The sequence below is a fragment of the Drosophila bipectinata genome, chromosome 2L (genome assembly GCF_030179905.1).
Source record: "Drosophila bipectinata strain 14024-0381.07 chromosome 2L, DbipHiC1v2, whole genome shotgun sequence".
In the NCBI taxonomy this organism is placed as follows: Eukaryota; Metazoa; Arthropoda; class Insecta; order Diptera; family Drosophilidae; genus Drosophila; species Drosophila bipectinata.
In genome coordinates, this window is record NC_091736.1 from 19,431,861 (window position 1) to 19,444,811 (window position 12,951).

General features: G+C 44.4%; 1 protein-coding gene across 3 annotated transcripts in view; it reads left to right on the forward strand.

Moving 5' to 3' along the window:
- The first annotated feature begins 278 nt into the window (after window positions 1-278).
- LOC108123739 (uncharacterized) overlaps window positions 279-12,951 on the forward strand; it is a 107,770-nt gene continuing 95,097 nt past the window's right edge. For 2 of the 3 annotated variants that reach the window (XM_043213701.2, XM_070276770.1), the window contains exon 1: window positions 10,054-10,124. The gene's annotated coding sequence lies outside the window, so the exon portion shown is untranslated. Of the gene's footprint in view, window positions 652-4,187; window positions 5,194-10,053; window positions 10,125-12,951 lie in introns of those variants that run through there. The other variant, XM_070276769.1, reaches the window with a different exon arrangement.

Consider the following 12,951-nt stretch of genomic DNA (forward strand, 5'->3'; position numbering starts at 1 on the left):
GGAAAGCTCTCTCCCAACGCTCTCTGCTCAGGACGCTGAATGTGGGCTGCAAGCTTCTGCCACTCTCTGCCATTAGCAACTTTCTCTTAAGGAGAAAGCACATCCTGGAAAGCTCTTGCAGGGATGCTGTAATAGGCAGAAGTTCGCTGGCAACATCCTCGGAATTCTGCTGGCACTCCGGGGCGCTTCGTTCGCTCCTTGCTGCTGACTTTTTCCGTTCGGCCTCGTCGGTTTTGGCCAGATGCCTTGTAGTAGGTCCTGCCATCCTCGACGGCTGGCTAGTTAACCGCGGCGATTCAGTCAAGCTCCAGCCTCCGTTCACAAAGGAGCCCGATGCTGCTGCGCTCTCCCCAGAATCCAGAGTCGAGCACCGCGTTCGCATAGCATCGCATCGCATCGCGTCCGTGTGCGTAAGCGTGTGTGAGTGTGTCAGTGGGTGAACACAGTGCGTATGAGATACTTTTCGGTGGCCGAGGCATCCCAAAGCGAACCGGTGGAACGTTAATTGTTCAGCTGCCAGCAGGGCCAAGTAAACAAAAAGAAAACGATTCGAAAAACTCGGTAAAAGGATTTAAATTTCTAACAATATTAAACAGATAAGCACGGCATATGCTAAGGCTGAAAATAAAAGACAAGGCAGTCGCTTAAAAAGTAAGAAGAGTTTGTGTGAAACCCTAAAATATGGCCAAGACAAAAATAATTGGAAATTGATATTCAAACATAACAAGAAGTTTCCCTCAAAAGTGTTTTGGTTAAAATTTATTGTGAAAACTATGTAATTTTTAAAACCCAAGGTCCTTCTTCTAACTTTTAACAAAATTCATAAACCAACAAATAAATTTAAACTTCCCAAACTTACCAACAATGAAATCATATCTTATTTTTGGATTTTTTTTCCTAAGCCCACAAAACATAAAAGTAACAAAAACTTAAAAACAACCTGGCCTGGTGCTCGGCGAAGAATTTTATTGATGGATTTCCTCCGGCAGTGAATTTTTCGCAGCAGAAAGCAGAAACTCTTCCATTTACAAGCAGCCGAATAGTTGGCATAGTTTTTGCTCTAAATGCCGAGCGACGGCCATAAAAACATATTGGCAACATTTCAAACTCGCCAAAGTTCTTTTACCTTTGGCCCAGTGCAGGGCCCAAAACAACAGCTCACAAACAAGCAAACAACTGGCAAAGACTGGCAAACAAAAACCATTTCGGCCAATAAATCATTGAACAGAACACCAACAAAAACCGATGGGAAACTGTGAAGAAGACGAAACTTTGCTTGTTTTTCAATATTTTTCCTTTCGATTGCAAAGGAAGTGCGAGCAGGAAAAGTTGGCCAAGCGGCAGAAATTAGTTTTAGAATATTGCTGGACAACCTGGCGTATGAGTAATGCCGCTTGAGCCTTGGGAATAGTGTTCGCTGTTGTGAGAAACTATTTTCGGCGTTTTTCGGTGCATCATGCAAATTGTTTGTAATTGAACGCAACTCTGAATGGTATATGTGAGGCGATTTTGTTTTCGGGCTGAAACGTAATCCCAGCATCGTTTCTGGGCTGCCTCCTGAGATAAATCAAATCGCAGGCCCGTTTACCTAATCGCAACACATTCGCAAAGCCATCCGGACCGAAATCACAAAGTGGCCAACAGACACCAGACGCCCTGCAGGATATTTGAACTGGGTCCTCTAAATTTTCGTTCAGCCAGGCAGCCATCCAGTCATCCAGCCAGCCCCTCTCATCAACTTAAATTGTGGGAAATTAATCAAGTTGAAAAGGTTTCTTCTGGTCTTCAGGTCGGTCTGTTCTGGTTCTGGGAAGACGCCACAAAAGATTGCGCCTCAGGTTCGGGCGGTTGCCTTTTGTTTTCTGTTATTGTTATGGGCCCGAGTCTGGCTCTGACTCGCAAGACAAGTCAACATGCGAAGGGCAAACCTTTTTGCTGTTGCCGAAAAACCTTTGCTTTGCATTCATGCGGAAATTAAAGCTAATGCACAGGAAGAAAATAATGGGGAATAAAAATAAAAAGAAATAGGCCTAACTACTTAAATTGAGAGTGTTAAATTTTGGATAAGTTTTAAAATCCATTGTGTAGAGGAAATCCTTCATTCATAATTAGATTTTCCCATATGCATCTAATCAAAATTAATATTATAAATATCTTAGTTATATCTCCGATTTATCTCCGATTTATGTTTAAATATTTTTCCAAATATTATCATTATTTTATTTTAAATCTGAACAATACTTTTTCATTCGTGTATGGGTGGTACAAGAAATATATAGGGACCGAAGGGCGTTTTCTCACCCTGGAAAAATTGAAATTGCGTTTTCCGCAGCCTCGGGCCTCCAGTTCATGTACAAACAGGCACACACACTGACAGGACACGTGTAACACTTTCTGCAAAGGCAAAGGACCTTAAAGCGAGCCTTAAACGCTGCTGCTCGAGAGTTTCAGTTACAGTTTTTTCGCCTTTCGGGGTCATCGCCTGGTTGACATTTTCGCCCCGGCGCAGAGTTCATGGAAACCCTTTTTTAATTAATACAGTCTGCACCTCCTCCGCCCCTCTCCAGTGGAAACCTCATTAAAATGCGTTCGAAAACGAGACCGCAGACTGGGGACATTTTGTGTTTGTGCAGCTCTCGTACTGGCGGCTTTAAAAGCAGCAAAATCATAAAACGACAGTTGATGAATTTTTATTATCTGGGTTTCGTTTGGTTCGCTAACACTTCTCGCGCTTGCTCCTCTGAAGCCACGCAGGTATTTAAAATAATTTAATTAATTAGCGACATCTCTTTGACACTCGGAAATATGTCAACGGATCTGAAAAGCTAATAAATTATTGCGCCTGAATGGAAACTAATTAGTTCGGGCAGCAGTGCAAAGGGCCCATAAACGATCAAGGGGTTGAGGTTGATTCAGAGCCTAGAAAATATTAAAATATATCTCGCTACGAGTAGACTCTCATGTGCACAGTCACCAATAAACCAAAGTAATCCGCCCAAAGGATTCTGACATGCACTTCAGTCGTGCAGCTGGAGATTATTATTTGATTGAGTCTTAACCGGAACTAATTGCCGACAGTTCGACTTTGATTCGGAAATATTGGGCATTGAGCATCAATAAATTAATTTGAGGATTCTCCCCAATTTACACAACTCAATTTGCTTGGCTCGAAAATGCCCAGGCAAATATTGAATTTAAACAGAATACGTTTTGCTCTTAATCCCCATTACATTTGCCATTATTCCGGGCCGTAAAGAAACACAAGTGCATATAATATTTTGCGTCGCAGAATGTTCGAATAAACCATTTAACGTTTCTCCTTAAACATTTGCGTTGCCAGAAAACCATCAAAAATAAATGAAGCATAAATGCCAAGAGCACACAAAAAATGGAAGAAATACGTTGATACTCGGGAGTGTGTTGTGTTGACGAGGGGCGAAGTGATTTAATTTTTCTGTAATTTTCTTTATGGTCTTTTTTTCGTTTTGAAATCTCCGAAGGACATGCGAGGGGCCCGGGTGAGGTAAATAGGTTTGGCGCGGAATTAGAAGCACGAAGCGCCATTTGGCGGCAAAAATAACCGGAAGGAATTATAGCGGGCTGTAGCGCCTGCCCTGCGCCTTTCTATCGCCGGCATCCGCGAGGAGGAAATTAAATGTTTTACTGTCTGCGGTGAGATGAGAATACAATTATAATTTCATGCAGGCGACAGCGGGAACCAGTCCTTGGAACGAAATCAACGAAAATGGAAAACATTTTGTGATTTTTTTCTCAAATGTGTGGGTTTGCGTGGTAGGTGTAGGTGTTAATGCTACGCTGCAGTTTGGTTATATGGAGTCGCTTTCATGTGCCAGCCAGGCAGTGTCCTGTTAAGAGGATCAGCAGGGCGAGAACGGAAGAAAGAGACGTAGCGGTGGGAGGAACTGTAATGCGGAAGTTGGGAAATTAAGTAAGAGGCGAGGCTCAGAAAGCCTTGAATTAAATTAAAAAGGAAATTAAACGATTCTTTGTGGGTAAAGGGTCTGGCTTTGGCTGCTCCACTCTGCCAGAAAAAAACGTTCATATTGAAAAACTGTTTATTTACTTAGTCGTATAGAAACTTTCCGAGGCAAATGTATTTTACTAACTAAATTTTTCCTTTTTTTTCCATTTCTGCGCTCCCCGTGCTGGGTTCCTCGCCAAAACAGAAGCCTCAACATCAACCGGAAATCAACGAAATTGTCGTCACTCCAATCAAGTGGAAATTTGATTAAAAAAACGTGAGGAGGAGTGAAAACCCCAAACGAAGAATAGAAAGGACGGGAAACGAAAATTTGATAAATTTCAAAAAGGACGAAGGCAATGGACGAGTTTGAAAAGGAAGCGTCGGGAAAATAGAGAGGACGTCGGTGCGAGTATATCAAAAGGTAGCAGCGGAGGAAATCAACACGCACGCACATGAACGAGTTTGTTGCACGGGCACGGGCACACCGAAAAACATTAAAAACCAACGGAGCGTAAAACTTACACAATCCTTGCAACAAAAAACCCACGTGGATGTAAAAAAAAAGGAACAGAAACTCGAAGCAAATGCGAGTTACAATAAAAATAAAAACAAAGCGGGTGGAGTAGCCAAGTGAGAGAACAATTTTTAGTGGAAAAAATTAAAAGATTTCGCCTGGAAAAGCAGAGAAAAATAAAGCACAGGCCCCAACGCCACTACAATGAGAAGCAGGATGAAGCAGCTGACGGCCAGGACACATAAACGTCTTTTTCTTGCCTAATACGCTCTCCGTTGGGGTAGAGCACGAAATTAAGTGCAGATTATCAGAAGATTATATTTTAATAGCATTTCAAGCTGTTTCCTTTCGCCAACAAAGGCAGACAGGACAGCGAGGACCTCGCCGCCGCAGAGACAAGAAAGGGAACTGAACGGACGAAGGCTGACCCTAGTGTGTGTGTTCTACAAGTGCGGCTTATTGCATGATTACCGTCAAGATTTTTTGCGAGCCTCCGTCTGCTGGAAGGAGAGTGTCAAACATACAAGCGTGCCACAAATTGAAATTAAAGAAGGAATTACGTGTCGCGAGTGCGCTCCAGTGCGGGCTTAATAAATACTTGTGCTAGTGTTCGTGAGTGTTTGCAGAAAACCCAACAAATATCAAGTATACGCCGTGAGGTCCGGGCGTGAGAAAGCAAGGAAGTCATCAACAGGTGAGCACCAGATTAAATCTTATCCTTAAAACTAAGTATTACTTCCTTCGAGAAGAAATATCCCGCTAGGCAAGGTCACAAGATTTTCGTAGAAAAGTATCCAGGATTTTAATGCCCATCCCACCGTGCGAGCTCAACGCGTTGCCAACGCAAATCCTATTAGGCCTCTAAATGTCACATAAAATATAGAGCAATTTCCCCAGACCTCCGTACTCGCGCACAACCCCTATATCAGGACGAGCCGCAAAGTCTGGCAGTCGTTTAGGAAACCCTTTTCGCTCCCGACCAAATCCTAAGCCGCAGCGGCCGGGGCTGCACTGGGAGGGCTGTTAATTAATGCCGACCGAGCTTCCGCTGCAGCATATTTAAAAACGCATTAGCTCTTTCGGGGCTTAAGCAGCCGAGGCTGTCATAATTCTAACCGAGCATTAGGCAGCGCCGGGAACCCACACATATCCTCGCCTCCTCGTGGCAAACATATGCAGGGAAATATTCTTGTAATTACTTTAAATGCAAACGAAGGCGCTGCTCCTTTTGTTGCTGAATGGGAATGGGGGGGAGTGCGTTTTTTCATTCGAGGGGTGTCCCGGGTTCTGGGCCGGCATGTGTTGCTAATTTCATTTTGCGGACAGAGGAACACAGTCGCAGTGGGAGGGTCTGGCCGGATTCGGGGCTGTAGGTGTGTGGGTCTGCCATTAAGTCGTTGGAGTCACAGAACGAAAGTTTCATTCACGTCCAGGAAAGAGGGAGATACTGTCATATCCAAAAAACACTGGAAGAAATCGGATTTTGATGTAAAAAGTACCAGCAGAGTCCTTACGAAAAAGTCCTTTCCAGCCTATTCTTGAAGAACGATTCATTATTTCATTATTGTTGTCTCATTGTGATCATTGTTATCATTGTGTCTCATTATTTTTCCCCATTTTGAAGCCCGGTTTTCTCCAGTGTAATGATGATGACACCCGCTCTCCTGGCGCTGGAATGGCCCATTGTTGTTTGTTGTTTTAATGTTATTTGCCTGGCTGCCATCGTCGTCTTTGGAATCTGTCACCGTTTTACGTGACAATACAGGCTGCAACTTTGTCTCCTCCATTGGGTCGATGTGCGTCGGTGTGCGACTGTGGTCCGCCGCTGTGGGTTTGTGGTCCTGCGGTGGAGCCGAACTGGTTCCAAGGCGGCTCCTCGGTCGGTCGGCTGACCCTAAGCCAGCTGGCTGTTGTCGCATTGCGTGGCTGCTTACCTGTGGCCTCACCTGACAAAACTTTAACACAAAAATTTCATTTAAAAGTTTCGCTCGCTGCCTTTTACCTTCATTTGGACCAACGCCAGATGCTTAAAACTTTTCCCCACTCTCCCGATGGGGGGGAAAAAGGAATAAGGACTGGCCCGGGCATTTCTTTTATGGCAACTTTAGCAAATGGACATTGAGGTCGTTGTATGACTTTGGGTATTTCTCCATCATAAATATCGCTGGCAATTTCTTGCCGCCCTCCCTTCTCGCCATCTACCTCTGGCACTCTATTAGCATTAAGGCGAGAGTCCTGCCGAGGACACTTTTAATGTGCCTTCTTTGAAGTTTGCACTTTGTTGCGAATCCCAGCGCCGAAAGGAAAGCGCCAGCACTGGCTTTCGAGATCAAAGTTTGTGATTTACCTCAACTATGGTATTTTGTTTGCAGCGCAAATTGTTATAATTAAACTAAGTTCCAACTCTTGAATCGCCGAATGCCCGCCATTGCCCTTCCGTGTGGCTCAAAGGGTATTTTTCCAGTTGGAGCGCCAATAAAATTGGTTGTTCGGTTTACGCCAAATAAACAGAGCGCGTTAAATGGTAGACCGTGTTTTACTCGATTTTCATCAGGCCGCATCTGAGTTTAATGCGAATGTTTATTTAACATCTGCTGTTTTCACTATTTGTTTGCACAGTTTAATTGCATATATTAAAGCCTCCGCTGGCATAGTTCGGGATTTTTTTTTTTTGACGTGAAAGGTTGCATAATGTCAGTAAAACAATCCTTTAAAAATGTTTGGCCACACGATCGATTCAATTCCGCAATATTTTAATAGCTGCCTTGCCGGCCTGTTAAGTGACTTTCAACACTTGTAATTAAATAATTGGCTAAATAATCTTGCTGTATATTTAAATGATGAAGTCTCTGTTCTTTATTTTAAGTTTTTTTTTAGTAGAAGTCTTTTAAATTGTGTATTTTCACATTCTCTCATAAACTGGAGAACCCCTTGCCAACACAATTAATCAAACACTAGAAAAACACGAAAATCGCTTACACTTTGTTCAATATTTATTGACTGGGGAATTGTCGAGACCCGGGGCATACTTTTTGTGAAAGGACATGCTGGGAAACACTCTCCCTCGCTGCCATAGCCAGTGGGATGCTTTAAAGCACTGCTGGCGCTTCATGACGTAGTAAACACTTATTAGACGTCACAGGCTAGCACCAGCCCGGGACTCGGGGCCCAGAGCACAGGATACGGGATACAGAATCTAGAACTGAGAGCCGAGGCAATGGAGCGTGCTTCTAAGGAGTATTCAACTAATAAAAATGTCAAAACGCATGAAGTTGATGACAAGTAACGTGAAATGACAGCCTAGTCGGCAGCAGGCAGAGCGACAGGACATCAATACACAGAGAAAAAAGTATTTCAATTTAAGTTTGATAGCTTAAAATAGAGAATAGTTTTTCTGGTTTAAATTCCTGACTATTATAAAGACCAAATTTTTTTATTGGTTATGTAGTTCCTATGATTCCTTTTTTCTCTGTAGATCCTTGCTTCTGGCGGGAGAACAAGTTGAATTCATGGCTTGTCGCATGCGGGCTTCGATGTCCCAGTGCGGGCAGCAATTTGCCACACCTGCTGTGCAAGTGTGTCTGTGTGGCAGCTCCCCGCCCATCCTCTCCGCCCCCCCTGCCACTCAGAGCCTCCCACAATCCTAGATCCTGTTCTCCTGCTAAACTTTCACAATTAAAACTTGGCACTTTCCGTCGCTTGCTGCGCACGCACGATTCGCATTCTCGCATCGCAACGCAGCGCTTCAATTTTGGCCGCCCCCCGCTGTTTGTTTATTGGATTAAGTAGATTTATCATATCAGATGGCAAAAGCTGTCTAAATTTATCCACACCAGCACCAGCACTGCCTGCGCTGCCTTCGTGGCTCCCAATCCCACTCTAGCCAGTATTCGCTTCGTTACAGAAGCAGCACATATCAAGAGCTTTCGCGCCGACGACTTCTCGTTTTTAATTACGCTGTTTTTTCCTCGGAGCTCACGTACCGAAAAAAACAGGACAACAAGAAATGCGTTTTGCTGGCAAAAGTTTCTTTGCTACGTGTCCTGCCAACAGGCATTTTCAATAAATTTTCCTATGCTCGTGGAATTAATAAAAACAGAGGAAACTTTTGCACTTGGCCTAGCCGGAGAAGGTCAGAGCTCTGACTGGGCTTTAATCTGTTGTTTCTTAGAAGTAAATATTGGAATTAAAGGAATTAATATTTACGCTCTTATTGCAAAGCCCATTGCCAAGGTAATGCGCCAGCTCGGGGCCACGTTATGTTTCCAATTGAATATTCCCTGGGCCTCAGGACTCACTTTTGCTTCTCGGTAAAGCCGCTCAAAATTTCAGAGAACTATTTGCTTCTTGTCTTTTGTTTTTTGCTTGCTTTTATGTGAGTCGGTCGCACGACATCAAACAAGCGAAAGCGAAACACACAAAAGCAGCGGCGACATGCGGCGTATGCGTCATATTAAGTATACGCCCCCGTGACACACGCTCTCCATGTTGGCCCCAATTCCTGCTCGGCTCCGGGGCTCCGGGCTCGGGGCTTCGGGCTACGGCCTACAGACTCCTACTCTGCCTCGTCTGTTATTTAAACACAACAATTAAAACGATTTTCCTCACAACGGCCCACAAACACACGCACACCCGCTCCCGAGATGATGTTCTCGTTATTGTTGTTGTTTATTTAGACGCAGGCATGTAGACATAACATTCGGCATTCAGGAACAAGAGCGGCAGCAGAAACAAATTGAATGAACACGCGCCCCGAAAAGCGTTTAATAAACACAAAAGCAACAGAGACAGGAGCAGGAACAGTGCCAGCACAGGCCCTAAGCTTAATGAAATGTAATGATGGGAGGGCGGATCCGGGCCAACAGAGGCGTGGCCAGGGCATCACGAGATACGGAGGCTGTTCGGGGAATCAAGAAAAAGCCAGGCCTAGATATCACATTGGAACTACAGACAATGGAGCACTGTGAAAGGAGTTAAAGAGTTATCCTTGGTTTGGTAAAAAATATAATGGAACACTAAATCCAGAATATGCGAAACATGTTAGAGTGGCCACGTTAGGGCTGCCCCGTTTGAAGGACCCTCCAGTTAAGCAATTTAATGCGCGCACAATTAAGTCAACAACAGCAGCCAGGACTCCAGAACTTTTGAGGTACTTTTTGTTTCCGTTCCTTCGCTCGCTAGCACTAATTTGCATATGAAACGTTCAGGCCACAACGGGAGCAGGAGCAAAGCCGAGCGGCGAATTGGAGCGACATTTTTTAAAACAAGGGGATCCCCGAGCTGCGCAGTTAATGTCAAATGCATACGCTATCCCCCGGGTGTATGTGGGTACTGTTCTCTCCCCCGCCACTGTCTGCAGTCAATTGCCAACAAAAGTTTTGTTTCCAGGGGCGGACGTGCATTTCATTAATCTCTCCCCGCCGTGGCCCTGCCCTGCAGTTAATGCGAGGGAAAATCATTTAAATGCCATATCAGCGTAAAAAATCGTAATTAACGTTAAGTGCTGATTTGTTGGGAACACGAGAGAGTTGCCTCAACTTTTTATTTAAGCCCCCTCTTAACCGCCGCGGTCGATTGGTTTAATCAGCGGACCTCGATTGAAGGTTGTATTTACGAAGATACATGGTGAGTTTACACGGGATTTTGCAGAGTTATTTCATGCGTGGAAATCATTAAAAAGCCACTGCCTTTGTGCAGCGGGCCAGCAGGAATGAATTCCAGGGGAAACTGATTGCAATGCCAGGGCAATGAATCCTTCGCAAATACCTTGTTTTGTAAATAAATTGCAATATGCTTTATGGCTAAAAAAGCGAACAGTCAATTTGCAGAACAAGCCAACATTTGTTGCCACTTATCTGGGACTTCTCCCCCAAGTTCAGTCGCCACCTTGTGCAAACTGTTAACGATCTTTAAACGTCAACTGACATACATTCCGTGGGGCGAAAGAGTCGGCAGTAGTTACCTAGAAAGAGAAGGGCAGAGAGCGTGCCATGCGTAATGCCGAAATGTTCTACATACATTTAAGTTAAATGCCAGCCATATACAATAGTCAGAGCAGCGGGACTCTTGGAAATTACGTGACACATTTCTAAGAAAGCAAAACTAATGTCACTGAGATACATGGATGGGAAAAGGACAGAGTTGCAGGGACGCGGGGAAGGGGGGAAGGGGGAATTTAGGGCTTTGGCTTGACAAGTTGGCATCATGGAAAAAAGCTAGCCCAAACACTTTAGATGTCATTGTACCGCATTTAGATTGAGTTGCTCTCCAAAAGCAGCAGCAGCCAAAACATAACACCGACTTGAGGAGGCAGATGAGTTGGCTTTCGGGTGTGTCTTGGGTTGATATCCTTGGCTCCCACTTGCCACCATCCACCGCCCATCGCCTCCCTCTTGGGTTGTTAGTGTCACTTAAGCTCGAGACTTTGGCACTCGCATATGCAGATGGATGCCATGGGAGATGGACGGGGAGATGGAAATGCTTCCACGCACTCCTCTGGGGTATCCTAAATGTGGCTGGAGATTTGTGTGTAATGGCAGAAGAAATGCTCTGAATGGGACAGAATTTGTATACCCTTTATGAGCCGAGCAGTGTGTAGTCCCAGACACACTGGGCTAAAAATAGTAAATACATTTTGAGGTGGGTCAGGTTTAACTTTTCCAGAGTGTCGCCCGCTTAGCATTCCGGTTTCTGGCTTTCTAACTGCGCACTTGTAAATAATTGTCTATGTAAAGTTATACAACATCATTCCTGCTCCTGGCTTTCCACTTCCTTCCCGTCCTCCGACAGCTCTCGGGATGCGTCGTGCATAATTTGAGTAGATTTTGAGGGGCGCTCATACATTCATACATGTTGCAGCGCATTAAACATAAATTTGCAACTGCAGTGCGATAAAATATTTATAAGTCAAACGCAAATGTTTAATGGACAAACACACCGCCCGTCGAGCTACATGGCCCAGTGTTTGGCCCGCAAATAAGCAAATATTTGTGATCGGCTTTGGCGCCGGCTAAGCCCGACTATCGGCCACTCCACGCCTGTCAACAATATTATCAATTAAATTTACGAGCCCAATGGGCCCGAATCGCCCCTGATTGTCAATGTTTCAAAACGGTAGCCTCATAAACTAACTCTCATAAATAGCTACGAGCCGCATATCCAGTTTAAACTACTTATAGTTCTACATTTCCCATATTATGTTTAGTATTTTCTGTTTAAATAGTAGAGCTTCCAATCGAAGCCCCCAATAAACACCTCTGAAGCGTTTATCAGCTGACTATTGATCTAACAAATAAAGCACAAATTGTGCATATCCGGCAAGCCTGCGCCAGTATCCGGCACTCCGTCCATCGGGCAATGCCAGGCTTGTATCTCCCATAACTGATTAAGGTTCAAATTGTTATCAATTTGTAATTATGGAGCCACTGGTGGGCTTTGGGCTCTATTCAAATCGCTCTCCCCCCTCTCCGGTTGTCCTTTGCCCTTTAAATCGTCCTGCTGTGCTGCCATGGAAGTGTTGCTCTGGCATGAAAAAGCGTTTGCGGTTTGGAGCGGCTGTTGCGGTTATTCCCCAGCACCACTGCTCCTCGTTGGAAATGCAATTGCAGCAACAGGAAATTTGTACCCTACAAGCTTGAAGTTGGGGAATATTAAGCTTCTCAATTCTTTAAAAATTATCTTTTCAGAGAATTAGGGAAACATCTATCAGATATTCTCTAGTTTAATGCTATAAGTTTTGTAGACAAAGTCGGAAAAACCTATAAACTAAATAGCCCCATGGAGAAACGCAAAATGTAAATCGTTTCCACTCATTGGCTTGATAAGACAGTGCTTTCAACATTGTAATCAATTTTACAAGTTTCTAACTAGAGAACTGGAGAACTGCAAAGATAAGTCCATGGACCGCTCCAATTGTTGGATGGCTAGAACAAGAGAATAAACAAGAGCCAGACAAATAAGCAAATCAAAATGATGCCAACGAGTGGCACGAAATCAAATTGAAATTGAAACTAGACAAAGTGAATTGGCAGGGAGCCCACCCACCACTTTCCGAGAGATGAAGGGCACCGATGTGTTATACAATATTATCATGCTTATATAATTTTCCCATACACAGAGAGAACGATATGGCAACAGACAAACACATGCGAGACTGCGATAAAGCTCGAGTAACAAAGTTGAATGGCTGTCTTCGGGGGAGAGGAAGTCCTTCGTATCAAAAGTTATCGTGCATGTGGGTGTGGGGCTAGATGTTCGACTGGAGCCAGGGATTATCAAAGTATTAAGGGAGCAGCGCACCAGACTCGGATTCAGAGTCTGAGTTTCAGTTTCTTGAGCTTTGACTGCTCCTAAGTTTTAGCACTTTATGGGGCGTCGTTGTCAGTGTCGTTCTCGTTGTCGTTGTCGTTGTCCTGCTTCCCAAATGCCATGGGGCTCATGTGGCAGGCCCGGC